Source organism: Oncorhynchus tshawytscha, unplaced genomic scaffold (assembly GCF_018296145.1).
Source record: "Oncorhynchus tshawytscha isolate Ot180627B unplaced genomic scaffold, Otsh_v2.0 Un_contig_18054_pilon_pilon, whole genome shotgun sequence".
NCBI lineage: Eukaryota > Metazoa > Chordata > Actinopteri > Salmoniformes > Salmonidae > Oncorhynchus > Oncorhynchus tshawytscha.
In genome coordinates, this window is record NW_024608641.1 from 24,780 (window position 1) to 50,246 (window position 25,467).

Here is a 25,467-nt window from a genome sequence, read left to right on the forward strand (position 1 = left end):
TAGTAAATGTCTTGCTGATTTAAATGGACCTCACTTAAATGTCCCTGTCCCGGATCACTTAAAGGTCTTCTGGGCCCATATGTATTCACAACAGCTCAGTAGTAGAAGCTGTGCTGATTTAGGATCAGTTGTCCCTGTCCCGGATCACTTAAAGGTCTGGGCCCATATGCATTCACACAACAGCTCAGTAGTAGAAGCTGTGCTGATTTAGGATCAGTTGTCCCTGTCCGGACCACTTAAAGGGAATGGAATATGTAGCTTGTCTTATTAAGAGGAAATGTGTGTTTTCTCTGAGGTCTCTGACCCATTTGAGGGAGAGGACTTAAGGGGTATTCAGCCTGAGAGGAGATTAACATGGTGTTTGGGGGATAGCAGGAGCTGACCCGTGTAAAGTCACCGGGACAGGGTTTAGTAAAGCAGAGTTAAAGCTGTCAACCTCGGTTTCCCTCCTGAAGGATCACCATGATACATGCAGAATGTGAGGCCGTCTTTATTCATTCTCTCTCAACCCTGCAGGTCTCACTCCCTCTAAACCTACAGGTCTCACTCCCTCTAAACCTACAGGTCTCACTCCCTCTAAACCTGCAGGTCTCACTCCCTCTAAACCTGCAGGTCTCACTCCCTCTAAACCTGCAGGTCTCACTCCCTCTAAACCTGCAGGTCTCACTCCCTCTAAACCTGCAGGTCTCACTCCCTCTAAACCTGCAGGTCTCACTCCCTCTAAACCTGCAGGTCTCACTCCCTCTAAACCTACAGGTCTCACTCCCTCTAAACCTACAGGTCTCACTCCCTCTAAACCTGCAGGTCTCACTCCCTCTAAACCTGCAGGTCTCACTCCCTCTAAACCTGCAGGTCTCACTCCCTCTAAACCTGCAGGTCTCACTCCCTCTAAACCTGCAGGTCTCACTCCCTCTAAACCTGCAGGTCTCACTCCCTCTAAACCTACAGGTCTCACTCCCTCTAAACCTACAGGTCTCTCCCTCTAAACCTACAGGTCTCACTCCCTCTAAACCTACAGGTCTCACTCCCTCTAAAACAGGTCTCACTCCCTCTAAACCTACAGGTCTCACTCCCTCTAAACCTACAGGTCTCACTCCCTCTAAACCTACAGGTCTCACTCCCTCTAAACCTACAGGTCTCACTCCCTCTAAACCTACAGGTCTCACTCCCTCTAAACCTACAGGTCTCACTCCCTCTAAACCTACAGGTCTCACTCCCTCTAAACCTACAGGTCTCACTCCCTCTAAACCTACAGGTCTCACTCCCTCTAAACCTACAGGTCTCACTCCCTCTAAACCTACAGGTCTCACTCCCTCTAAACCTACAGGTCTCACTCCCTCTAAACCTACAGGTCTCACTCCCTCTAAACCTACAGGTCTCACTCCCTCTAAACCTACAGGTCTAAACCTACAGGTCTCACTCCCTCTAAACCTACAGGTCTCACTCCCTCTAAACCTACAGGTCTCACTCCCTCTAAACCTACAGGTCTCACTCCCTCTAAACCTACAGGTCTCACTCCCTCTAAACCTACAGGTCTCACTCCCTCTAAACCTGCAGGTCTCACAGGTCTCCTCTAAACCTGCAGGTCTCACTCCCTCTAAACCACAGGTCTCACTCCCTCTAAACCTACAGGTCTCACTCCCTCTAAACCTACAGGTCTCACTCCCTCTAAACCTACAGGTCTCACTCCCTCTAAACCTACAGGTCTCACTCCCTCTAAACCTACAGGTCTCACTCCCTCTAAACCTACAGGTCTCACTCCCTCTAAACCTACAGGTCTCACTCCCTCTAAACCTACAGGTCTCACTCCCTCTAAACCTACAGGTCTCACTCCCTCTAAACCTACAGGTCTCACTCCCTCTAAACCTACAGGTCTCACTCCCTCTAAACCTACAGGTCTCACTCCCTCTAAACCTACAGGTCTCACTCCCTCTAAACCTACAGGTCTCACTCCCTCTAAACCTACAGGTCTCACTCCCTCTAAACCTACAGGTCTCACTCCCTCTAAACCTACAGGTCTCACTCCCTCTAAACATTCCACCATGGAACATTTCAATCCGCAGAACAGAATGTTAGAATAGAATGTGATTGGTTCTATTCAACGAGAGATCTCTGTTATCTCAGGTACAGATAAATACAGACTCTAGTCTGCAAAGCTTGGCAAACCAGTTCAGTACACCAGATGAGGGTGACACAAACCAATCCAGACATGGTCGTGGTGCCAGGGACCAAGCACCCAGTGGACACACAGATGTTCATGCTGACCGGGTCATTTAACATGCACACACTGACACCCTTTCCACAGTGATAATAAGAGCCAAACCAAGCTGAGCTGAGCTGTACTGAGCTGGCCTGGTTACTCATCTACCATGGCTGCTGGAACCATCTGACAGGAACATATCTGAGGGGTGGCCAGTAAGGACCTTCTACAGCTAATGTTTGTCTATGGAGATTGCGTGGCCGTGTGCTCGATTTGATACACCTTTCAGCAACGTGCATGGCTGAAATAGCCAGGGGTGTCCACATACTTTTGAATATTATTTTATTTTTTATTTAACCTTAATTTAACCAGGCAAGTCAGTTAAGAACAAATTCTTATTTTCAATGACGGCCTAGTGGGTTAACTGCCTGTTCAGGGGCAGAACGACAGATTTGTACCTTGTCAGCGCGGCGATTCAAACTTGCAACCTTCCGGTTACTAGTCCAACGCTGCCACCCCAGAATATATAGTGCATCTGAAAATAATCGATCAATTGAGGTTAACTGATCATGAAAAGCACGCAGTTACTTCCTGTATAACTCTGATGATAGAAGTCAACGCGGTAGAAAGGGAAATGTGTCGTTGTGCCTCCGCTCTTCAAGAGGTGATGATATTAAGACCAAATAGTTATAACATTAATTTAAACATCCCTTGAACAACAGCTCGTATTCGTCAGTGGTTTTAGCGGAGCCGGGGGTCTTTCTGCCCCCCGCAGCTGCCAGACTGAACGCTCTGCACCGTGTTGTGAGGTTGTATTGATAACGGCCTCTATAACCTCAGTCAGGGCTGGCGGAGTTAGCTACTGTAGCACGGCATCATGTGTCACACAGAGACAGAGAGAGAGAGAGCACAGCTCAACGGCTCACAGATATATTACTCAGTCAGAGCTAGAGATATGAAGCTGATTACAATGCCTCAGTATACTGATGGAACCTGCTCAGAATTCACAGGAACCTAGGCACGAGCACACACCCTCAGAATGAGGTCAACTGATGATGGAGAGAGAGAGAGAGAGAGAGGGGGGACAGAGAGAGAGAGAGAGAGAGAGAGAGAGGGGGGCAGAGAGAGGGGGGGGAGAGAGAGAGAGAGAGAGAGAGAGAGGGGGACAGAGAGAGAGAGAGAGAGAGGGGGGGGGAGAGAGAGAGAGAGAGAGAGAGAGAGAGAGAGAGGGGGACAGAGAGAGAGAGAGAGAGAGAGAGAGAGGGGGGACAGAGAGAGAGAGGGGGAGAGAGAGAGAGAGAGAGAGAGAGAGAGAGAGGGGGGACAGAGAGAGAGGGGGAGGAGAGAGAGAGAGAGAGGGGGGAGAGAGAGAGAGAGAGAGGAGGGGGGACAGAGAGAGGGGGAAGAGAGAGAGAGAGAGAGAGAGAGAGAGGGGGACAGAGAGAGGGACAGAGAGAGAGAGAGAGAGAGAGAGAGGGGGGACAGAGAGAGAGACAGAGAGAGAGAGAGAGACAGAGAGAGAGAGAGAGAGAGAGAGAGAGAGAGAGAGAGCTGATGAATACGTTTAGCCAGAGGCCAGCTCAGGTAGAGTAGAGCACGCAGCGCAACGTACAGAAAGATCAGGCTGAAAATAAAACTACTACAACAACAGACTCCCAGGCTAGCTGTGTGGTTTCATGTCTGTGGACAAGAAGATTCCCAGGCTAGCTGATTCCCAGGCTAGCTGTGTGGTTTCATGTCTGTGTCAACAACAATCTACAAACTGAGCCATGCTAGGTTGGGGGTGAATCATTCTATGAGATTGGATGGGGCTAGGGGAACGGAGAAACGGGCTCTTTCCCAAATGGCACCCTATTCCCTATATAGTACACTACTATAGACCAGAGTCCTATTCCCTATATAGTACACTACTATAGACCAGAGCCCTATTCCCTATATAGTGCACTACTTTAGACCAGAGCCCTATTCCCTATATAGTGCACTACTTTAGACCAGAGCCCTATTCCCTATATAGTACACTACTATAGACCAGAGCCCTAGTCCCTATATAGTACACTACATTAGACCAGAGACCTATTCCCTATATAGTACACTACTACAGACCAGAGCCCTATTCCCTATGTAGTACACTACTATAGACCAGAGCCCTATTCCCTATATAGTGGTACTACTATAGACCAGAGCCCTATTCCCTATGTAGTACACTACTATAGACCAGAGCCCTATTCCCTATATAGTGGTACTACTACAGACCAGAGCCCTATTCCCTATGTAGTACACTACTATAGACCAGAGCCCTATTCCCTATATAGTGGCTAGGGCAGGGATGGACAACTTTACACTCATAGCCTAAACACAGTCCAGTTCAAAGTGAATGGCACAGATCCAAATATGGCAATGGCCTATTTGCATATAGATCTACTGCAGCTCTGATTGGTTATGGCTCACCGGTCTGTGTAGATTAGAATATGAGTCTTGCGTGTCAATGCAATTAGAATCCTACTCCAATGTGCTCTGCCTACAAGATAATATCTTGTACAGTTAGTTGTGCATACTAAGTCTTGCGTCGTTCGTTTTGTTTCAGGTATGTTACAGTGGAATTGGCTAATATAATGGCTAATATAATTAGCCACTTCCACTGTTAACTATATAGGGAATAGGGCTCTGGTCTATAGTAGTGCACTATATAGGGAATAGGGCTCTGGTCTATAGTAGTGCACTATATAGGGAATAGGGCTCTGGTCTAAGGTAGTACACTATATAGGGAATAGGGCTCTGGTCTAAAGTAGTGTATTATATAGGGAATAGGGCTCTGGTCTAAAGTAGTGTATTATATAGGGAATAGGGCTCTGGTCTAAAGTAGTGTATTATATAGGGAATAGGGCTCTGGTCTAAAGTCTATATAGGGAATAGTATAGTAGTTATATAGGGAATAGGGCTCTGGTCTAAGTAGTGCACTATATAGGGAATAGGGCTCTGGTCTAAAGTAGTGTACTATATAGGGAATAGGGCTCTGGTCTATAGTAGTGTACTATATAGGGAATAGGGCTCTGGTCTAAAGTAGTGTACTATATAGGGAATAGGGCTCTGGTCTAAAGTAGTGTACTATATAGGGAATAGGGCTCTGGTCTATAGTAGTGCACTATATAGGGAATAGGGCTCTGGTCTATAGTAGTGCACTATATAGGGAATAGGGCTCTGGTCTATAGTAGTGCACTATATAGGGAATAGGGCTCTGGTCTATAGTAGTGCACTATATAGGGAATAGGGCTCTGGTCTATAGTAGTGCACTATATAGGGAATAGGGCTCTGGTCTATAGTAGTGCACTATATAGGGAATAGGGCTCTGGTCTATAGTAGTGCACTATATAGGGAATAGGGCTCTGGTCTAAAGTAGTGCACTATATAGGGAATAGGGCTCTGGTCTATAGTAGTGTACTATATAGGGAATAGGGCTCTGGTCTATAGTAGTGCACTATATAGGGAATAGGGCTCTGGTCTAAAGTAGTGCACTATATAGGGAATAGGGCTCTGGTCTAAAGTAGTGCACTATATAGGGAATAGGGCTCTGGTCTAGGGAATAAAGTAGTGCACTATATAGGGAATAGGGCTCTGGTCTAAAGTAGTGCACTATATAGGGAATAGGGCTCTGGTCTAAAGTAGTGCACTATATAGGGAATAGGGCTCTGGTCTAAAGTAGTGCACTATATAGGGAATAGGGCTCTGGTCTAAAGTAGTGCACTATATAGGGAATAGGGCTCTGGTCTAAAGTAGTGCACTATATAGGGAATAGGGCTCTGGTCTAAAGTAGTGCACTATATAGGGAATAGGGTTCTGGTCTAAAGTAGTGCACTAGGCTCTGGTCTAAAGTAGTGCACTACATAGAGAATAGGGCTCTGGTCTAAAGTAGTGCACTATATAGGGAATAGGGCTCTGGTCTAAAGTAGTGCACTATATAGGGAATAGGGCTCTGGTCTAAAGTAGTGCACTATATAGGGAATAGGGCTCTGGTCTAAAGTAGTGCACTATATAGGGAATAGGGCTCTGGTCTAAAGTAGTGCACTATATAGGGAATAGGGTTCTGGTCTAAAGTAGTGCACTATATTGGGCTCTGGTCTAAAGTAGTGCACTACATAGAGAATAAGGTGCCATCTGGGACACATCCCCAGCCTGTCCTAAATACCTGGCCTACAGCCAACAACGCTGAGCAAAGATCAATAACAGATTGCTGTGGTGCATTCACTAAATGTGTCCCTAATGGCAGCCTATTCCCTATGAAGTTCCCTACTTTTGACCAGAGCCCTATGGAACCAGGGTGACATTTGGGACACATCCAGTGTTTCCACAGAGACCATTTCTGCCTGCCACTCCATTTTAGTCAACGGAGCTCCAATGGAATGTAGTGTGCTCCAATACTTTATCTGCTGGCTGTCTGTCTGTCTGTCTCTGCGTCTGTGTCTCTCTCTGCGTGTCTCCGTGTCCCTCTCGCCCTGTCCCTCTCAGTGTCCCTGTCTCTCTCCCTGTCTCTCTCCCTGTCTCTCTCCCTGTCTCTCTCCCTGTCTCTCTCCCTGTCTCTCTCCCTGTCTCTCTCCCTGTCTCTCTCCCTGTCCCTCTCCCTGTCCCTCTCCCTGTCCCTCTCCCTGTCCCTCTCCCTGGTCCCTCCCCTGTCCCCTGGCCCTCTCCCTGGCCCTCTCCCTGGCCCTCTCCGTGGCCCTCTCCGTGGCCCTCTCCGTGGCCCTCTCCTCTCCGTGGCCCTCTGGCCCTCTCCCTGTCTCTCTCCGTGTCCCTCTCCCTGTCTCTCTCCGTGTCTGACCGTGTCCCTCTCCCTGTCTCTCTCCCTGTCTCTCTCCCTGGCCCTCTCCCTGTGTCCGTCTCCGTGTCTCTCTCCCTGTCTCTCTCCCTGTCTCTCTCCCTGTCTCTCTCCCTGTCTCTCTCCCTGTCTCTCTCCCTGTCTCTCTCCCTGTCTCTCTCCCTGTCTCTCTCCCTGTCTCTCTCCCTGTCTCTCTCCCTGTCTCTCTCCGTGTCTGTCTCTCCCTCCCTAACACTTGACAAGGTCAAACTGATGCTTAGTAATACACACCTCTTGAAAGTAATCAAGGAGTCTTATAAATCCTGTTCTCCATTAGATCTTTAATGTCGTCAAAACTGTCTCTTCATGGTCAACTGCTGCAGAGTTGAAAGAGAAGAGGAGATGGGTGCCTCTATTGAAATACTAAAACGACAGCTGAAGAGAACAACCAGGCTGACGGAAGCCTTTTGAATACCACAGACAACATTTTCATCAGCGATTGACTGATCCGACAAGAGATGTGATATTTTCTGGGCAGCTCAGCTTTCTACCACGTAATGGAGTCAGGTTGGTGTAATGGAGTCAGGTTGGTGTAATGGAGTCAGGTTGGTGTAATGGAGTCAGGTTGGTGTAATGGAGTCAGGTTGGTGTAATGGAGTCAGGTTGGTGTAATGGAGTCAGGTTGGTGTAATGGAGTCAGGTTGGTGTAATGGAGTCAGGTTGGTGTAATGGAGTCAGGTTGGTGTAATGGAGTCAGGTTGGTGTAATGGAGTCAGGTTGGTGTAATGGAGTCCACCCTGTCAACAGCCCTGAGTCCACCCTGTCAACAGCCCTGAGTCCACCCTGTCAACAGCCCTGAGTCCACCCTGTCAACAGCCCTGAGTCCACCCTGTCCCTGTCAACAGCCCTGAGTCCACCTGTCAACAGCCCTGAGTCAACAGCCCTGAGTCCACCCTGTCAACAGCCCTGAGTCCACCCTGTCAACAGCCCTGAGTCCACCCTGTCAACAGCCCTGAGTCCACCCTGTCATAGACCGGACTGTCTGTCTGAACCTTCAGGTCACGTGATTGGCCAAATGGACTTGGACATAAAAGGATAAAACCAGCACAGACGCCCTTGCAGTTCAATTCATGGCCAAAGCCGAGCGAAGGTTGCAAAGGGTCTGTAACAATAACATGACACAGTACGGGCGTTAACTCAGGGACGCCATCACGTCACCGACCACACGCCATCACGTCACCGACCACACGCCATCACGTCACCGACCACACGCCATCACGTCACCGACCACACGCCATCACGTCACCGACCACACGCCATCACGTCACCGACCACACGCCATCACGTCACCGACCACACGCCATCACGTCACCGACCACACGCCATCACGTCACCGACCACACGCCATCACGTCACCGACCACACGCCATCACGTCACCGACCACACGCCATCACGTCACCGACCACACGCCATCACGTCACCGACCACACGCCATCACGTCACCGACCACACGCCATCACGTCACCGACCACACGCCATCACGTCACCGACCACACGCCATCACGTCACCGACCACACGCCATCACGTCACCGACCACACGCCATCACGCCACCGACCACAAGCCATCACGTCACCGACCACACGCCATCACGTCACCGACCACACGCCATCACGTCACAGACCACACGCCATCACGTCACCGACCACACGCCATCACGTCACCGACCACACGCCATCACGTCACCGACCACACGCCATCACGTCACCGACCACACGCCATCACGCCACCGACCACACGCCATCACGTCACCGACCACACGCCATCACGCCACCGACCACACGCCATCACGCCACCGACCACACGCCATCACGCCACCGACCACACGCCATCACGCCACCGACCACACGCCATCACGCCACCGACCACGCCATCACGTCACCGACCACACGCCATCACGTCACCGACCACACGCCATCACGACCACACGCCACACGCCACCGACCACATGCCATCACGTCACCGACCACACGCCATCACGTCACCGACCACACGCCATCACGTCACCGACCACACGCCATCACGTCACCGACCACACGCCATCTGCTCTACATCACTACACCGATGGTTACATATGTTATGAGGGTTGGAGAGAATTACATTTACATGACGTTTAAAACTAAAAGGCTTAAAGGGGGATAAAACACGTGTGGCCTAGTAACAACTCATTTACATGCCTCATCCAACAGCCAATCAGGAAAAAAGCCAAAATGGCACCTGGTATACCAGCCAGAAATGCAGAAGAAGAGTTATGTACATTTTCACTTCCTCTGTTCTGGATATATCTGATAAACAACACCTAACCAACATCTCCAACACAACTTTCAACCAAATGACCTATTCCCACGGCTTTGGTCGGCTCTGTACATCTCTCCCTGCAACAGACAGACTCTCCGGGACGGGACATTTTCACCACTACTGAGTGGCCATGCCGGCTCCAACTGACTCACTGAGCAACCTGGCTCTTTGACTCACAGATCCAACATGGCCGCCCGGGACAGCAGTTGCAAGACCAAGCATGTCAATTATTTGCATGTCAGGTTTAGGGATGAGTGATCTGGGTCAGGAGGGGTCAGGTGATGCCCCTAGGTCATGAGGGATGAGTGATCTGGGTCAGGAGGGGTCAGGTGATGCCCCTAGGTCATGAGGGATGAGTGATCTGGGTCAGGAGGGGTCAGGTGATGCCCCTAGGTCATGAGGGATGAGTGATCTGGGTCAGGAGGGGTCAGGTGATGCCCCTAGGTCATGAGGGATGAGTGATCTGGGTCAGGAGGGGTCAGGTGATGCCCCTAGGTCATGAGGGATGAGTGATCTCAGGTGGGTCATGAGGGATGGGGTCTGGGTGATGCCCCTAGGTCATGAGGGATGAGTGATCTGGGTCAGGAGGGGTCAGGTGATGCCCCTAGGTCATGAGGGATGAGTGATCTGGGTCAGGAGGGGTCAGGTGATGCCCCTAGGTCATGAGGGATGAGTGATCTGGGTCAGGAGGGGTCAGGTGATGCCCCTAGGTCATGAGGGATGAGTGATCTGGGTCAGGAGGGGTCAGGTGATGCCCCTAGGTCATGAGGGATGAGTGATCTGGGTCAGGAGGGGTCAGGTGATGCCCCTAGGTCATGAGGGATGAGTGATCTGGGTCAGGAGGGGTCAGGTGATGCCCCTAGGTCATGAGGGATGAGTGATCTGGGTCAGGAGGGGTCAGGTGATGCCCCTAGGTCATGAGGGATGAGTGATCTGGGTCAGGAGGGGTCAGGTGATGCCCCTAGGTCATGAGGGATGAGTGATCTGGGTCAGGAGGGGTCAGGTGATGCCCCTAGGTCATGAGGGATGAGTGATCTGGGTCAGGAGGGGTCAGGTGATGCCCCTAGGTCATGAGGGATGAGTGATCTGGGTCAGGAGGGGTCAGGTGATGCCCCTAGGTCATGAGGGATGAGTGATCTGGGTCAGGAGGGGTCAGGTGATGCCCCTAGGTCATGAGGGATGAGTGATCTGGGTCAGGAGGGGTCAGGTGATGCCCCCCCTAGGTCATGAGGGATGAGTGATCTGGGTCAGGAGGGGTCAGGTGATGCCCCTAGGTCATGAGGGATGAGTGATCTGGGTCAGGAGGGGTCAGGTGATGCCCCTAGGTCCCTAGGTCATGAGGGATGAGTGATCTGGGTCAGGAGGGGTCAGGAGGGGTGTGATGCCCCTAGGTCATGAGGGATGAGTGATCTGGGTCAGGAGGGGTCAGGTGATGCCCCTAGGTCATGAGGGATGAGTGATCTGGGTCAGGAGGGGTCAGGTGATGCCCCTAGGTCATGAGGGATGAGTGATCTGGATCAGGAGGGGTCAGGTGATGCCCCTAGGTCATGAGGGATGAGTGATCTGGGTCAGGAGGGGTCAGGTGATGCCCCTAGGTCATGAGGGATGAGTGATCTGGGTCAGGAGGGGTCAGGTGATGCCCCTAGGTCATGAAATGAAGTCAATAATCCAAGAAGACACGATCTCATTCCCCGTGTCAGGAAGTTACGAGCTGCTGGAAAACCTCATACATCTGGCTGCTCTTAGAGATTTCTTCATTTGAGAAGTCTCTCTATATCATATCCACTTAAAAACATTGCCAGAGATGTTATTTCTCTTGCAATGAGGGGTGTGTGTTCTGCCAAGTGATATTGAGGAGTGTTATGACAATTGTCGCAACGAAGCCAATTATTTTCTCTCCCAAGTAGACATGTTTTTACAATAAATGCCTATATGATGCAATATATTCTCCAACAGCAGGATCATCAGTTGTTTGGTTCCAGTCTTCTGTCGTCCTAACAAGCCTGTAGATGTCTGGAACTTCTCCACACTGACAGCAAGTCTCACATTTCTGTCCACATTAAAACAGGGATTTCAATGCCTTCAGATGTGTCTCTGTTCACAGCAGTGAGTCAAATGCAGCTCTGAGTCTCTCTGTCTGGGTGTTGGGGGGCGTGAAGAGGAGCGATAGCTTCGACACATACTCAATCACACACACACACACACACACACACACACACACACACACACACACAATCACTCACTCACTCAATCACTCACTCAATCACACACACACACCCTTTGTCTCTAAGTAGGAGCATCGGGGGAGTGATAGCTCGGTGTGTGCATGGTCATGAATGATGATGTATAGTCAAATCAAACCCCGAGACAGAACAACACCTTAGAGAAACACACGCCCCCTCTACTGCGTTGGGAAGACTGTCTGTTAACACACGCCCCCTCCCCTCTACTGCGTTAGGAAGACTGTCTGTTAACACACGCCCCTCTACTGCGTTAGGAAGACTGTCTGTTAACACACGCCCCCTCTACTGCGTTAGGAAGACTGTTAACACACGCCCCCTCTACTGCGTTAGGAAGACTGTCTGTTAACACACGCCCCCTCTACTGCGTTAGGAAGACTGTCTGTTAACACACGCCCCCTCTACTGCGTTAGGAAGACTGTCTGTTAACACACGCCCCCTCTACTGCGTTAGGAAGACTGTTAACACACGCCCCCCTCTACTGTTAGGAAGACACACGCCCCCTCTACTGCGTTAGGAAGACTGTCTGTTAACACACGCCCCCTCTACTGCGTTAGGAAGACTGTCTGTTAACACACGCCCCCCTCTACTGCGTTAGGAAGACTGTCTAACACACGCCCCCTCTACTGCGTTAGGAAGACTGTTAACACCCCCTCTACTGCGTTAGGAAGACTGTCTGTTACACACACGTTAGGAAGACTGCTGTTAACACACGCTTTACCTCTCTACTGCGTTAGGAAGACTGTCTGTTAACACACGCCCCCTCTACTGCGTTAGGAAGACTGTCTGTTAACACACGCCCCCTCTACTGCGTTAGGAAGACTGTCTGTTAACACACGCCCCCTCTACTGCGTTAGGAAGACTGTCTGTTAACACACGCCCCCTCTACTGCGTTAGGAAGACTGTCTGTTAACACACGCCCCCTCTACTGCGTTAGGAAGACTGTCTGTTAACACACGCCCCCTCTACTGCGTTAGGAAGACTGTCTGTTAACACACTGCGTTAGGAAGACTGTCTGTTAACACACCCCCCTCTACTGCGTTAGGAAGACTGTTAACACACGCCCCTCTACTGCGTTAGGAAGACTGTCTGTTAACACACGCCCCCTCTACTGCGTTAGGAAGACTGACACGCCCCCTCTACTGCGTTAGGAAGACTGTTAACACACACTGCGTTAGGAAGACTGTCTGTTAACACACGCCCCCTCTACTGCGTTAGGAAGACTGTTAACACACGCCCCCTCTACTGCGTTAGGAAGACTGTTAACACACGCCCCCTCTACTGCGTTAGGAAGACTGTTAACACACGCCCCCTCTACTGCGTTAGGAAGACTGTCTGTTAACACACGCCCCCTCTACTGCGTTAGGAAGACTGTCTGTTAACACACGCCCCCTCTACTGCTGTTAACACTGTTAACACACCCCCTCTACTGCGTTAGGAAGACTGTCTGCGTTAGGAAGACTGTCTGTTACACACACGAAGACTGTTAACACCCCCTCTACTGCGTTAGGAAGACTGTTAACACACGCCCCCTCTACTGCGTTAGGAAGACTGCGTTAGGAAGACTGTTAACACACGCCCCCCTCTAGGAAGACTGTTAACACACGCCCCCTCTACTGTTAGGAAGACTGTTAACACACGCCCCCTCTACCGTTAGGAAGACTGTTAACACACGCCCCCTCTACTGCGTTAGGAAGACTGTTAACACACGCCCCCCCCTCTACTGCGTTAGGAAGACTGCGTTAGGAAGTTAACACACGCCCCCCCCTCTAGGAAGACTGTTAGGAAGACTCTCTGTTAGGAAGACACACACCCCCTCTACTGCATTAGGAAGACTGTCTGTTAACACACGCCCCCCTCTACTGCATTAGGAAGACTGTCTGTTAACACACGCCCCCCTCTACTGCGTTAGGAAGACGTCTGTTCCTCCCCCGCCAGACTCATATTGTAGGTCTGTGTTCGACCTCAGAAACAGACTCATATTTGAGGTCTGATGGTCTGTGAGAGAGAGAAAGCTATTTATTTTTTAATCAAATCCACACTGACCGGATAACATTTGTAATAATGGAGGACAAATTAATATCTGCCTGTTAACTGGTCAATTACAGTGGGTGGGTGGTGGCCCGGGGGGGGACGGGTGGTGGCCCTGGGGGGACGGGTGGTGGCCCAGACTCATATTGTAGGGGGACGGGTGGTGGCCTAGTGGTGGCCTGGGGGGACGGGTGGTTTGGGGGGACGGGTGGTAACTGGTCAATTACAGTGGGTGGGGGGACGGGTGGTGGCCGGGGGACGGGTGGTGGCCGGGGGGACGGGTGGTGACCCCTCTAAATCAGTTAGAAGGGGAGAGAGAGAGAGAAGGGGGGGGGTTGGAGAGGGAGGGAGGGAGAGAGAAATTAGTTTGTTCAGTTATTTGTTCAGTCGTGCTCCTCTACACAGACAGATGTAGTGTAGTCTAGTGATAGGTTAGGTTAGGTTAGGTTAGGCAGGCAGGCAGGTAGGAGGGCTTTGCTCAAATAACCAATCCAGTGCTCCTCTCCTTTCCTCCCCTCTCCTCTCTCCTCTCTCTCCTCCTCCCCTCTCCTCTCTCTCCTCCGCCCCTCTCCTCTCCTCCCCTCCCCTGGAGCTATATACAGGAAGTACCAGATCAATCAATCTATCTATCTAATATATACATATATATATACATACATATATATATATACACACAGTGCATCACAAAAGTGAGTACACCCCTCACATTTTTGTAAATAGTTAAGTATATATTTTCATGTGACAACACTGAAGAAATGACACTTTGCTACAATGTAAAGTAGTGAGTGTACAGCTTGTATAACAGTGTACATTTGCTGTCCCCTCAAAATAACTCAACACACAGCCATTAATGTCTAAACCGCTGGCAACAAAAGTAAGTACACCCCTAAGTGAAAATGTCCAAATTGGCCCAATTAGCCTTTTTCCCCTTCCCGGTGTCATGTGACTCGTTAGTGTTACAAGGTCTCAGGTGTGAATGGGGAGCAGGTGTGTTAAATTTGGTGTCATCGCTCTCACACTCCCTCATACTGACTGGTCACTGGAAGTTCAACATGGCACCTCATGGCAAAGAACTCTCCGAGAATCTAAAAAAAAGAATTGTTGCTCTATATAAAGATGGCCTGGGCTATAAGAAGATTGCCAAGACCCTGAAACTGAGCTGCAGCACGGTGGCCAAGACCATACAGCGGTTTAACTGGACAGGTTCCACTCAGAACAGGCCTCGCCACGGTCGACCAAAGAAGTTTAAGTGCACGTGCTCAGCGTCATATCCAGAGGTTGTCTTTGAGAAATAGACGTATGAGTGCTGCCAGCATTGCTGCAGAGGTTGAAGGAGGGGGGGGGGTCAGCCTGTCAGCCTGTCAGTGCTCAGACCATAACGCCGTACACCGAAGAGGTGCTGCCATGCCATCTTCACGACTGTGCGGATGTGTGTGGACCATGTTAAGTCCTTATTCATGTGGAAAATATAAAACGCAACATGCAACAACTTCAAAGAATTTACTGAGTTACAGATGGGAGCCAGGTCCAGTCAATCAAAATTAGTTTTCCCCCACAAAAGGGCTTTATTAGAGACAGGCTCCTCAGTGGAGGCCCTGGGCTGGTGTGGTTACATGTGGTCTGCAGTTGTGAGGCCAGTTGATTGTACTGCCAAATTCTCTAAAATGACATTGGAGGTGGCTTATGGTAGAGAATTTAACATGAAATTCTCTGGCAAACAGCTCCGTTGGACATTCCAGCAGTCAGCATGCCAATTGCACGATCCCTCAAAACTTGGAGACATCTGTGGCATTGTGTTGTGTGACAAAACTGCACATTTTTTAGAGTGACCTTTTATTGTCCCCCAGCACAAGGTGCACCTGTGTAATGATCCTGCTGTTTAATCAGCTTCTTGATATGCCACAGAAATGCTCACTAACAGGGATGTAAACAAATTTGTGCCACAACATTTGAGAGAAATTAGCTTTTTGTGCGTATGAAACATGGGGACCAACACTTTACATGTTGAGTCTATATTTTTGTTCAGTATACGTAGGCCTAACAGACTTGTTTTCCCCCCAAAGGCCTAACAGACTTGTTTTCCCCCCAAAGGCCTAACAGACTTGTTTTCCCCCCCAAAGGCCTAACAGACTTGTTTTCCCCCAAAGGCCTAACAGACTTGTTTTCCCCCAAAGGCCTAACAGACTTGTTTTTTGTTTTCCCCCAAAGGCCTAACAGACTTGTTTTCCCCCAAAGGCCTAACAGACTTGTTTTCCCCCAAAGGCCTAACAGACTTGTTTTCCCCCCCCAAAGGCCTAACAGACTTGTTTTCCCCCAAAGGCCTAACAGACTTGTTTTTCCCCCAAAGGCCTAACAGACTTGTTTTCCCCCAAAGGCCTAACAGACTTGTTTTCCCCCCAAGGCCTAACAGACTTGTTTTCCCCCAAAGGCCTAACAGACTTGTTTTCCCCCCAAAGGCCTAACAGACTCAAACTCGCACACTTTTTGATATCTTAAATAGCTGTAAATGATGAGAGGTCTGAAAATGTCATCAACATAAAAGGTAAACAATAGGCCAATAGCAAACGCAGCATCCAGCCCGTCACCACTATTCAGTCGTGGTCAAAGCACGCCATTCCACGAGAGCAGATTTATTTTCCGTCTGGAAGCAATGAGCCCCAATCAGTCGTCCATGACAACAACATCATAAACAACAATCAGTCGTCCATGACAACAGATCATTAACTATCTCCAGGCTTTGCTGTGGCAACGGACACCATACTGTTCTGTTCTGGGTTTAATTACTCCAACAACCACAGAATGGTGAGATATCCCATAGGGCAGTTTGGGCTCCTGCAGGTTCCTCTCAACTACACACTGATTAAGACCTGACGAGAGTAGACTGGCAACAGATGCCATCACTCCTCACTGGCTGACTGGCTGGCTGGCTGGCTGACTGGCTGGCTGGTTGACTGACTGACTGATTGGCTGGCAACAGATGCCATCACTCCTCACTGGCTGGCTGGCTGGCTGGCTGACTGGCTGGCTGGTTGACTGACTGGCTGACTGATTGGCTGGCAACAGATGCCATCACTCCTCACTGGCTGGCTGGCTGGCTGGCTGACTGGCTGGCTGGTTGACTGACTGGCTGACTGATTGGCTGGCAACAGATGCCATCACTCCTCGCTGGTGGCTGGCTGGCTGGCTGGCTGGCTGGCTGGCTGGCTGGCTGGCTGGCTGGCTGACTGACCTGCTGGCTGGCTGACTGGCTGGCTGGCTGGCCGGCCGACTGGCTGACTGACTGGCTGGCTGACTGACTGACTGGATGACCTGCTGATTGGCTGACTGATTGACTGGCTGACTGATTGGCTGGCTGACTGGCTGAATGACTGATTGACTGGCTGACTGGCTGACTGGCTGACTAGGGCCCATAAAGCGTAAAGCATATGAATGCTGATCAGGTCCTTCCTGTCCATTTATCTAAAAGTCAAACCTGATCCTAGATCAGCACTGCTATTCAGAGAGGCATTATGACTACGGGCCCAGACCCATCTGATCCACCCTGATTGTAGGAGGGTTAACCCTGCAGAATAACAGGGTTGTATTCAGTCTGATCCACCCTGATTGTAGGAGGGTTAACCCTGCAGAATAACAGGGTTGTATTCAGTCTGATCCACCCTGGCTGTAGGAGGGTTAACCCTGCAGAATAACAGGGTTGTATTCAGTCTGATCCACCCTGGTTGTAGGAGGGTTAACCCTGCAGAATAACAGGGTTGTATTCAGTCTGATCCACCCTGGTTGTAGGAGGGTTAACCCTGCAGAATAACAGGGTTGTTTTCAGTCTGATCCACCCTGGTTGTAGGAGGGTTAACCCTGCAGAATAACAGGGTTGTATTCAGTCTGATCCACCCTGGTTGTAGGAGGGTTAACCCTGCAGAATAACAGGGTTGTACTCAGTCTGATAACACAGAAACTAGCTGTTTTTATGACGTACCTCAGAGGGACAACAACAGGTAAAACACAAAGCAGACTCCCCTGTTGAGGAATTAGTGTTGTAACCCCTCCCCAAATCTCCCTCCACCAGATGTTGGCCCAGCTACCCCCCCCCCCTTTTCCTCACTTCCTTCCATCCTTCCCTCTCTCCTAGATGTGAGGAGAGGAAGCAATAGAATGCCCAGCTACCCCCCTCTTCCTCTCCTTCCTCCTAGATGTGAGGAGAGGAAGCAATAGAATGCCCAGCTACCCCCCTCTTCCTCACTCCTTCCATCCTTCCCTCTCTCCTAGATGTGAGGAAGGAAGCAATAGAATGCCCAGCTACCCCCCTCTTCCTCCATCCTTCCCTCTCTCCTAGATGTGAGGAGAGGAAGCAATAGAATGCCCAGCTACCCCCCTCTTCCTCACTTCCTTCCCTCCACCTAGATGTGAGGAGAGGAAGCAATAGAATGCCCAGCTACCCCCCTCTTCCTCACTTCCTTCCATCCTTCCCCTCTCTCCTAGATGTGAGGAGAGGAAGCAATAGAATGCTACCCCCCTCTTCCTCACTTCCTTCCATCCTTCCCTCTCCCCCTACCCCCCCCCCTCTTCCTCACTTCCTTCCATCCTTCCCTCTCTCCCAGATGTGAGGAGAGGAAGCAATAGAATGCCCAGCTACCCCCCCGCCCTCTTCCTCACTTCCTTCCATCCTTCCCTCTCTCCCAGATGTGAGGAGAGGAAGCAATAGAATGCCCAGCTACACCCCCCCCCTCTTCCTCCTTCCTTCCCTCTCTCCCTAGATGTGAGGAGAGGAAGCAATAGAATGCCCAGCTACCACCCCCCTCTTCCTCACTTCCTTCCATCCTTCCCTCTCTCCCAGATGTGAGGAGAGGAAGCAATAGAATGCCCAGCTGAAAGAGAAGTTAAAAACACACCAGGTTGAGAAAGTGGGCGTGTCAGTGCTTGACAGAGGGAAAGGGTTCTATGTTCCTTCTGACACTGGCAGGAGAGTGTGTGTGTGTGTGTGTGTGTGTGTGTTGGCAGGAAGTGCTGGCTGTTTGTGATTAGGGGGCACGATCCCTCCTTCCCCCCTCGGTCCCCCGCGGTGGCGGAAACCTGATATCTGTGTCTAATAAACCACTAGCAGCGCTCTAATAGAGGGTGTGTGTGTGTTGGGGGAGGTGTGTGTGTGCGCGTGTTGGGGGAGGTGTGTGTGTGTGTTGGGAGAGGTGTGTGTGTGCGTGTTGGGGGAGGTGTGTGTGTGTGTGCGTGTTGGGGGAGGTGTGTGTGTGTGTGCGTGTTGGGGGGGGTGTGTGTGTGTGCGTGTTGGGGGAGGTGTGTGTGCGTGTTGGGGGGTGTGTGTGTGTGCGTGTTGGGGGAGGTGTGTGTGTGTTGGGGAGAGTGTGTGTGTGTGTGTTGGGAGAGGTGTGTGTGTGTGTGGGGAGGTGGGTTAGTGTGTGTGTGTGTGTTGGGAGACCTGTGGTGTGTGTGTGTGTGTGTGTGTGTGGAGTGGGTTAGACTAACAACTGTTTCTCATCTTCAAATAGACCTGTGGTGGGTGGAGAATGGCTTAGTGCTTGTTTGAGTGTGTGTGTGATGTGTGTGTGTGTGATAGTGTGTGTGTGATAGTGTGTGTGTGATAGTGTGTGTGTTGCGTCACTGTGTGTGAGTGTTTGCCCGTGTCAGGTCTCTTCCGCTCGTTCAGTCAGAACCCATTGGCACCAGCAGAGATGACAGGGCTCCACATGTGCAATCATCACCCTGGCCCTAACACCAGCCCCCCCCCCCCACCCCCACACACACACACACACACACACACCACACAAGTCATCTTCTCTCACTGAGCTCCATGTCAGACCCAAAAGACAGAAGGAAACAGACTCCCAGTTGGTTCTCCTTTTAAGGCAACACACCAGTCTAATGCCAGTCTAACACAGACCTCAGTGTGTCAACATGCCAGTCTAACGCCAGTCTAACGCCAGTCTAACGCCAGTCTAATGCCAGTCTAACACCAGTCTGACACAGACCTCATCAGTGTGTCAACACACCAGTCTAACACCAGTCTAACGCCAGTCTAATGCCAGTCTAACACAGACTCCCAGTTGGTTCTCCTTTTAAGGCAACACACCAGTCTAACACCAGTCTAACGCCAGTCTAACACCAGTCTAATGCCAGTCTAACGCCAGTCTAATGCCAGTCTAACACAGACCTCAGTGTGTCAACACACCAGTCTAACACCAGTCTGACACAGACCTCATCAGTGTGTCAACACACCAGTCTAACACCAGTCTAACACAGACCTCATCAGTGTGTCAACACACCAGTCTAACACCAGTCTAATGCCAGTCTAATGCCAGTCTAACACAGACCTCATCAGTGTGTCAACACACCAGTCTAACACCAGTCTAACACAGACCTCATCAGTGTGTCAACAGCAGCACTTTGTTGAATGGCAGCAGGAACAGCCCCCTGCTCCAATATGACTGGAAACACCACAATCAGGAGGTCTTCTTTGGTCCCGTGGCTTTGACCCGTGGCTTTCCCACCCGACCCAACATGCATAAATACAGTTTTTTTTAATAGGAGACCAGTTCTGAATGGACCAGAGGACAGTCGAGCCGTTCTGAAAAGGCCCGTGGAAAAACAGACCCGTAAAACAGGCCCGTGGAAAAACAGACCCGTAACAGGCCCGTGGAAAAACAGGCCCATAAAACAGGCCCGTGCTGGTTGGAATCAGCGAGTGAAAGCAACCTCCCACTAGGCGGTGGCATCAAGTCATTGGATATAGGCCTAGAAGACGCTGTCCAATATATTTCTAATTTAAAGGTATAGGAGCTCAGGCCTCAGAGAGACAGAGACAGATAGAGATGCCGGAACAGTGTTCCTAACACCGACATGATTTTATTTATACTTGGCTACAATCTACTTCTACAGATCATTTTTCTTTTGTTCGATTATAAAAGGAGTATCACTGGTAGGTGTAAAATATTATTCCTCACAAAGTTCAACAAAACAGACAGACAGACAGACTACCAAGGCGAAGCAGACAGACAGACTGACTGACAGACAAGACAGACAGAATACCAAGCGAAGCAGACAGAGTGTGTGTAAATCTACTGCAGGTGATGTCGTCAGACCGACGTGACCATACATGAATGAGTACTGGATGATTATTCCTCAAATGGTGTGTGTGTCCACTCATCTGTGTCAGTGGGGGGGGGGGTAACCCTAGCCAGTTAAAACAAGATTATCCCTGTCATGGACATGTTACAGTGGTCTGGACCGGTAGCTATATCCTGGTAGACTGGTCTGGTAGCTATACCCTGGTAGACTGGTCTGGTAGCTACACCCTGGTAGACTGGTCTGGTAGCTATACCCTGGTAGACTGGTCTGGTAGCTATACCCCGGTAGACTGGTCTGGTAGCTATACCCCGGTAGACTGGTCTGGTAGCTATACCCCGGTAGACTGGTCTGGTAGCTATACCCTGGTAGACTGGTCTGGTAGCTATACCCTGGTAGCTTGGTCTGGTAGCTATACCCCGGTAGACTGGTCTGGTAGCTATACCCCGGTAGACTGGTCTGGTAGCTATACCCCGGTAGACTGGTCTGGTAACTATACCCTGTTAGACTGGTCTGGTAGCTATACCCTGGTAGACTGGTCTGGTAGCTATACCCTGGTAGACTGGTCTGGTAGCTACACCCTGGTAGACTGGTCTGGTAGCTATACCCCGGTAGACTGGTCTGGTAGCTATACCCTGGTAGAATGGTCTGGTAGCTATACCCTGGTAGACTGGTCTGGTAGCTATACACTGGTAGACTGGTCTGGTAGCTATACCCTGGTAGACTGGTCTGGTAGCTATACCCTGGTAGACTGGTCTGGTAGCTATACCCTGGTAGACTGGTCTGGTAGCTATACACTGGTAGACTGGTCTGGTAGCTATACCCCGGTAGACTGGTCTGGTAGCTATACCCCGGTAGACTGGTCTGGTAACTATACCCTGGTAGACTGGTCTGGTAACTATACCCTGTTAGACTGGTCTGGTAGCTATACCCTGGTAGACTGGTCTGGTAGCTACATATTGACACTGTTCATCAGGTTCTCTAGACTACAGCAGAAGGTGTGTTGGTAGCTGGTAGCTGGTAGCTACATATAGACACTGTTCACCAGGTTCTCTAGACTACAGCAGAAGGTGTGTTGGTAGCTGGTAGCTGGTAGCTACATATAGACACTGTTCACCAGGTTCTCTAGACTACAGCAGAAGGTGTGTTGGTAGCTGGTAGCTGGTAGCTTCATATTGACACTGTTCACCAGGTTCTCTAGACTACAGCAGAAGGTGTGTTGTAGCTGGTAGCTGACACTGTTCACCAGGCTGGTACAGTGACACTGTTCACCAGGTTCTCTAGACTACAGCAGAAGGTGTGTTGGTAGCTGGTAGCTGGTAGCTTCATATTGACACTGTTCACCAGGTTCTCTAGACTACAGCAGAAGGTGTGTTGGTAGCTGGTAGCTAGCTTCATATAGACACTGTTCACCAGGTTCTCTAGACTACAGCAGAAGGTGTGTTGGTAGCTGGTAGCTGGTAGCTACATATAGACACTGTTCACCAGGTTCTCTAGACTACAGCAGAAGGTGTGTTGGTAGCTGGTAGCTTCATATAGACACTGTTCACCAGGTTCTCTAGACTACAGCAGAAGGTGTGTTGGTAGCTGGTAGCTGGTAGCTACATATAGACACTGTTCACCAGGTTCTCTAGACTACAGCAGAAGGTGTGTTGGTAGCTGGTAGCTACATATAGACACTGTTCACCAGGTTCTCTAGACTACAGCAGAAGGTGTGTTGGTAGCTGGTAGCTGGTAGCTACATATAGACACTGTTCACCAGGTTCTCTAGACTACAGCAGAAGGTGTGTTGGTAGCTGGTAGCTGGTAGCTACATATAGACACTGTTCACCAGGTTCTCTAGACTACAGCAGAAGGTGTGTTGGTAGCTGGTAGCTAGCATATAGACACTGTTCACCAGGTTCTCTAGACTACAGCAGAAGGTGTGTTGGTAGCTGGTAGCTGGTAGCTACATATAGACACTGTTCACCAGGTTCTCTAGACTACAGCAGAAGGTGTGTTGGTAGCTGGTAGCTGGTAGCTCATATAGACACTGTTCACCAGGTTCTCTAGACTACAGCAGAAGGTGTGTTGGTAGCTGGTAGCTGGTAGCTACATATAGACACTGTTCACCAGGTTCTCTAGACTACAGCAGAAGGTGTGTTGGTAGCTGGTAGCTGGTAGCTACATATAGACACTGTTCACCAGGTTCTCTAGACTACAGCAGAAGGTGTGTTGGTAGCTGGTAGCTGGTAGCTTCATATAGACACACTGTTGGTAGCTGGTAGCTGGTAGCTACATATAGACCAGGTTCTCTAGACTACAGCAGAAGGTGTGTTGGTAGCTGGTAGCTATCATATAGACACTGTTCACCAGGTTCTCTAGACTACAGCAGAAGGTGTGTTGGTAGCTGGTAGCTACATATAGACACTGTTCACCAGGTTCTCTAGACTACAGCAGAAGGTGTGTTGGTAGCTGGTAGCTACATATAGACACTGTTCACCAGGTTCTCTAGACTACAGCAGAAGGTGTGTTGGTAGCTGGTAGCTACATATAGACACTGTTCACCAGGTTCTCTAGACTACAGCAGAAGGTGTGTTGGTAGCTGGTAGCTGGTAGCTACATATAGACACTGTTCACCAGGTTCTCTAGACTACAGCTAGCTGGACTAGACACTGTTCATCAGGTTCTCTAGACTACAGCAGAAGGTGACTACAGCAGAAGGTGTGTTGGTAGCTGGTAGCTACATATAGACACTGTTCACCAGGTTCTCTAGACTACAGCAGAAGGTGTGTTGGTAGCTGGTAGCTGGTAGCTACATATTGACACTGTTCTCAGGTTCTCTAGACTACAGCAGAAGGTGTGTTGGTAGCTGGTAGCTGGTAGCTACATAGACACTGTTCATCAGGTTCTCTAGACTACAGCAGAAGGTGTGTTGGTAGCTGGTAGCTACATATAGACACTGTTCACCAGGTTCTCTAGACTACAGCAGAAGGTGTGTTGGTAGCTGGTAGCTGGTAGCTACATATAGACACTGTTCACCAGGTTCTCTAGACTACAGCAGAAGGTGTGTTGGTAGCGGGTAGCTACATATAGACCTGATCTGTTTGTGTTGTGTTGACAACTACTATGGACTATCTCACACAACCACCTCCTGCTTGCTTCTCCATCAGCCACATAAGGCCAGGGAGGTTGAAGTACAGACTACACAACTAGAACACAGAACTCTAGAACTAGAACACTAGAACAGAACAAATAGAACACCGGAACCCACTGCATCTAGAGGTAGGACAAATGGTGACTACTGAGGAGAGAAGATGATCACATGACAAGCTGTGACTCTGGGATGGTGACTACTGAGGAGAGAAGATGATCACATGACAAGCTGTGACTCTGGGATGGTGACTACTGAGAGAGAAGATGATCACATGACAAGCTGTGACTCTGGGATGGTGACTACTGAGAGAGAAGATGATCACATGACAAGCTGTGACTCTGGGATGGTGACTACTGAGAGAGAAGATGATCACATGACAAGCTGTGACTCTGGGATGGTGACTACTGAGAGAGAAGATGATCACATGACAAGCTGTGACTCTGGGATGGTGACTCTGGAAGATGATCACATGACAAGCTGACTCTGGGATGGTGACTATTGAGAGAGAAGATGATCACATGACAAGCTGTGACTCTGGGATGGTGACTATGACAGAGAAGATGATCACATGAGCTGTGACTCTGGGATGGTGACTACTGAGAGAAGATGATCACATGACAAGCTGTGACTCTGGGATGGTGACTACTGAGAGAGAAGATGATCACATGACAAGCTGTGACTCTGGGATGGTGACTACTGAGAGAAGATGATCACATGACAAGCTGTGACTCTGGGATGGTGACTACTGAGAGAGAAGATGATCACATGACAAGCTGTGACTCTGGGATGGTGACTACTGAGAGAGAAGATGATCACATGACAAGCTGTGACTCTGGGATGGTGACTACTGAGAGAGAAGATGATCACATGACAAGCTGTGACTCTGGGATGGTGACTACTGAGAGAGAAGATGATCACATGACAAGCTGTGACTCTGGGATGGTGACTATTGAGAGAGAAGATGATCACATGACAAGCTGTGACTCTGGGATGGTGACTACTGAGAGAGAAGATGATCACATGACAAGCTGTGACTCTGGGATGGTGACTATTGAGAGAAGATGATCACATGACAAGCTGTGACTCACACTGACAAGAAGATGATCACATCAAGCTGTGACTCTGGGATGGTGACTACTGAGAGAGAAGATGATCACATGACAAGCTGTGACTCTGGGATGGTGACTACTGAGAGAGAAGATGATCACATGACAAGCTGTGACTCTGGGATGGTGACTACTGAGAGAGAAGATGATCACATGACAAGCTGTGACTCTGGGATGAGGAAATACTTCAACAACCAGCATTATCATCACCAATATTATTCACTTGCTGTGGTCAGTCATCGACCTGGATAAAGATGGCCTCTAAATCCACAGTGAATCACAACTTCAGTTAGGTAAGTGAACCATGGTGAAACCAAGCGAGATTCAGTCAGGATCTGGAGGATACAAGGTGGTTTGCTACGACAACATGAAATGATTTAAAGAAAACAGATGACCTAATTGTCACATGATGACACGTCGTTTGTTTAAGAACAGTCAACCATAAGGAAAGAGTCGGTGTTTCTCCCTCCGTCTCCCTCTCTCCCCTCTCCCTCCCTCTCCCTCCCTCTCCGTCTCCCTCTCTCCCAGTCTCACGT

The 25,467-nt window shown here is 49.8% G+C and overlaps 3 long non-coding RNA genes across 3 annotated transcripts; 2 read left to right on the plus strand and 1 right to left on the minus strand.

Moving 5' to 3' along the window:
• Window positions 1–742: 742 nt before the first annotated feature.
• On the plus strand, window positions 743–1,921 carry LOC121843693. The gene is made up of 4 exons (XR_006081708.1): window positions 743–756; window positions 1,040–1,375; window positions 1,414–1,533; window positions 1,609–1,921. It is a non-coding gene; the product is annotated as an uncharacterized LOC121843693 (long non-coding RNA).
• On the minus strand, window positions 1,312–1,937 carry LOC121843691. Its single transcript, XR_006081706.1, has 3 exons — window positions 1,915–1,937; window positions 1,432–1,551; window positions 1,312–1,393 (listed from the first exon to the last, which is right to left on the minus strand). It is a non-coding gene; the product is annotated as an uncharacterized LOC121843691 (long non-coding RNA).
• Window positions 1,938–9,721: 7,784 nt separating this feature from the next.
• LOC121843692 lies at window positions 9,722–10,868 on the plus strand. Its single transcript, XR_006081707.1, has 3 exons — window positions 9,722–9,842; window positions 9,905–9,955; window positions 10,739–10,868. It is a non-coding gene; the product is annotated as an uncharacterized LOC121843692 (long non-coding RNA).
• The last annotated feature ends 14,599 nt before the right edge of the window (window positions 10,869–25,467 follow it).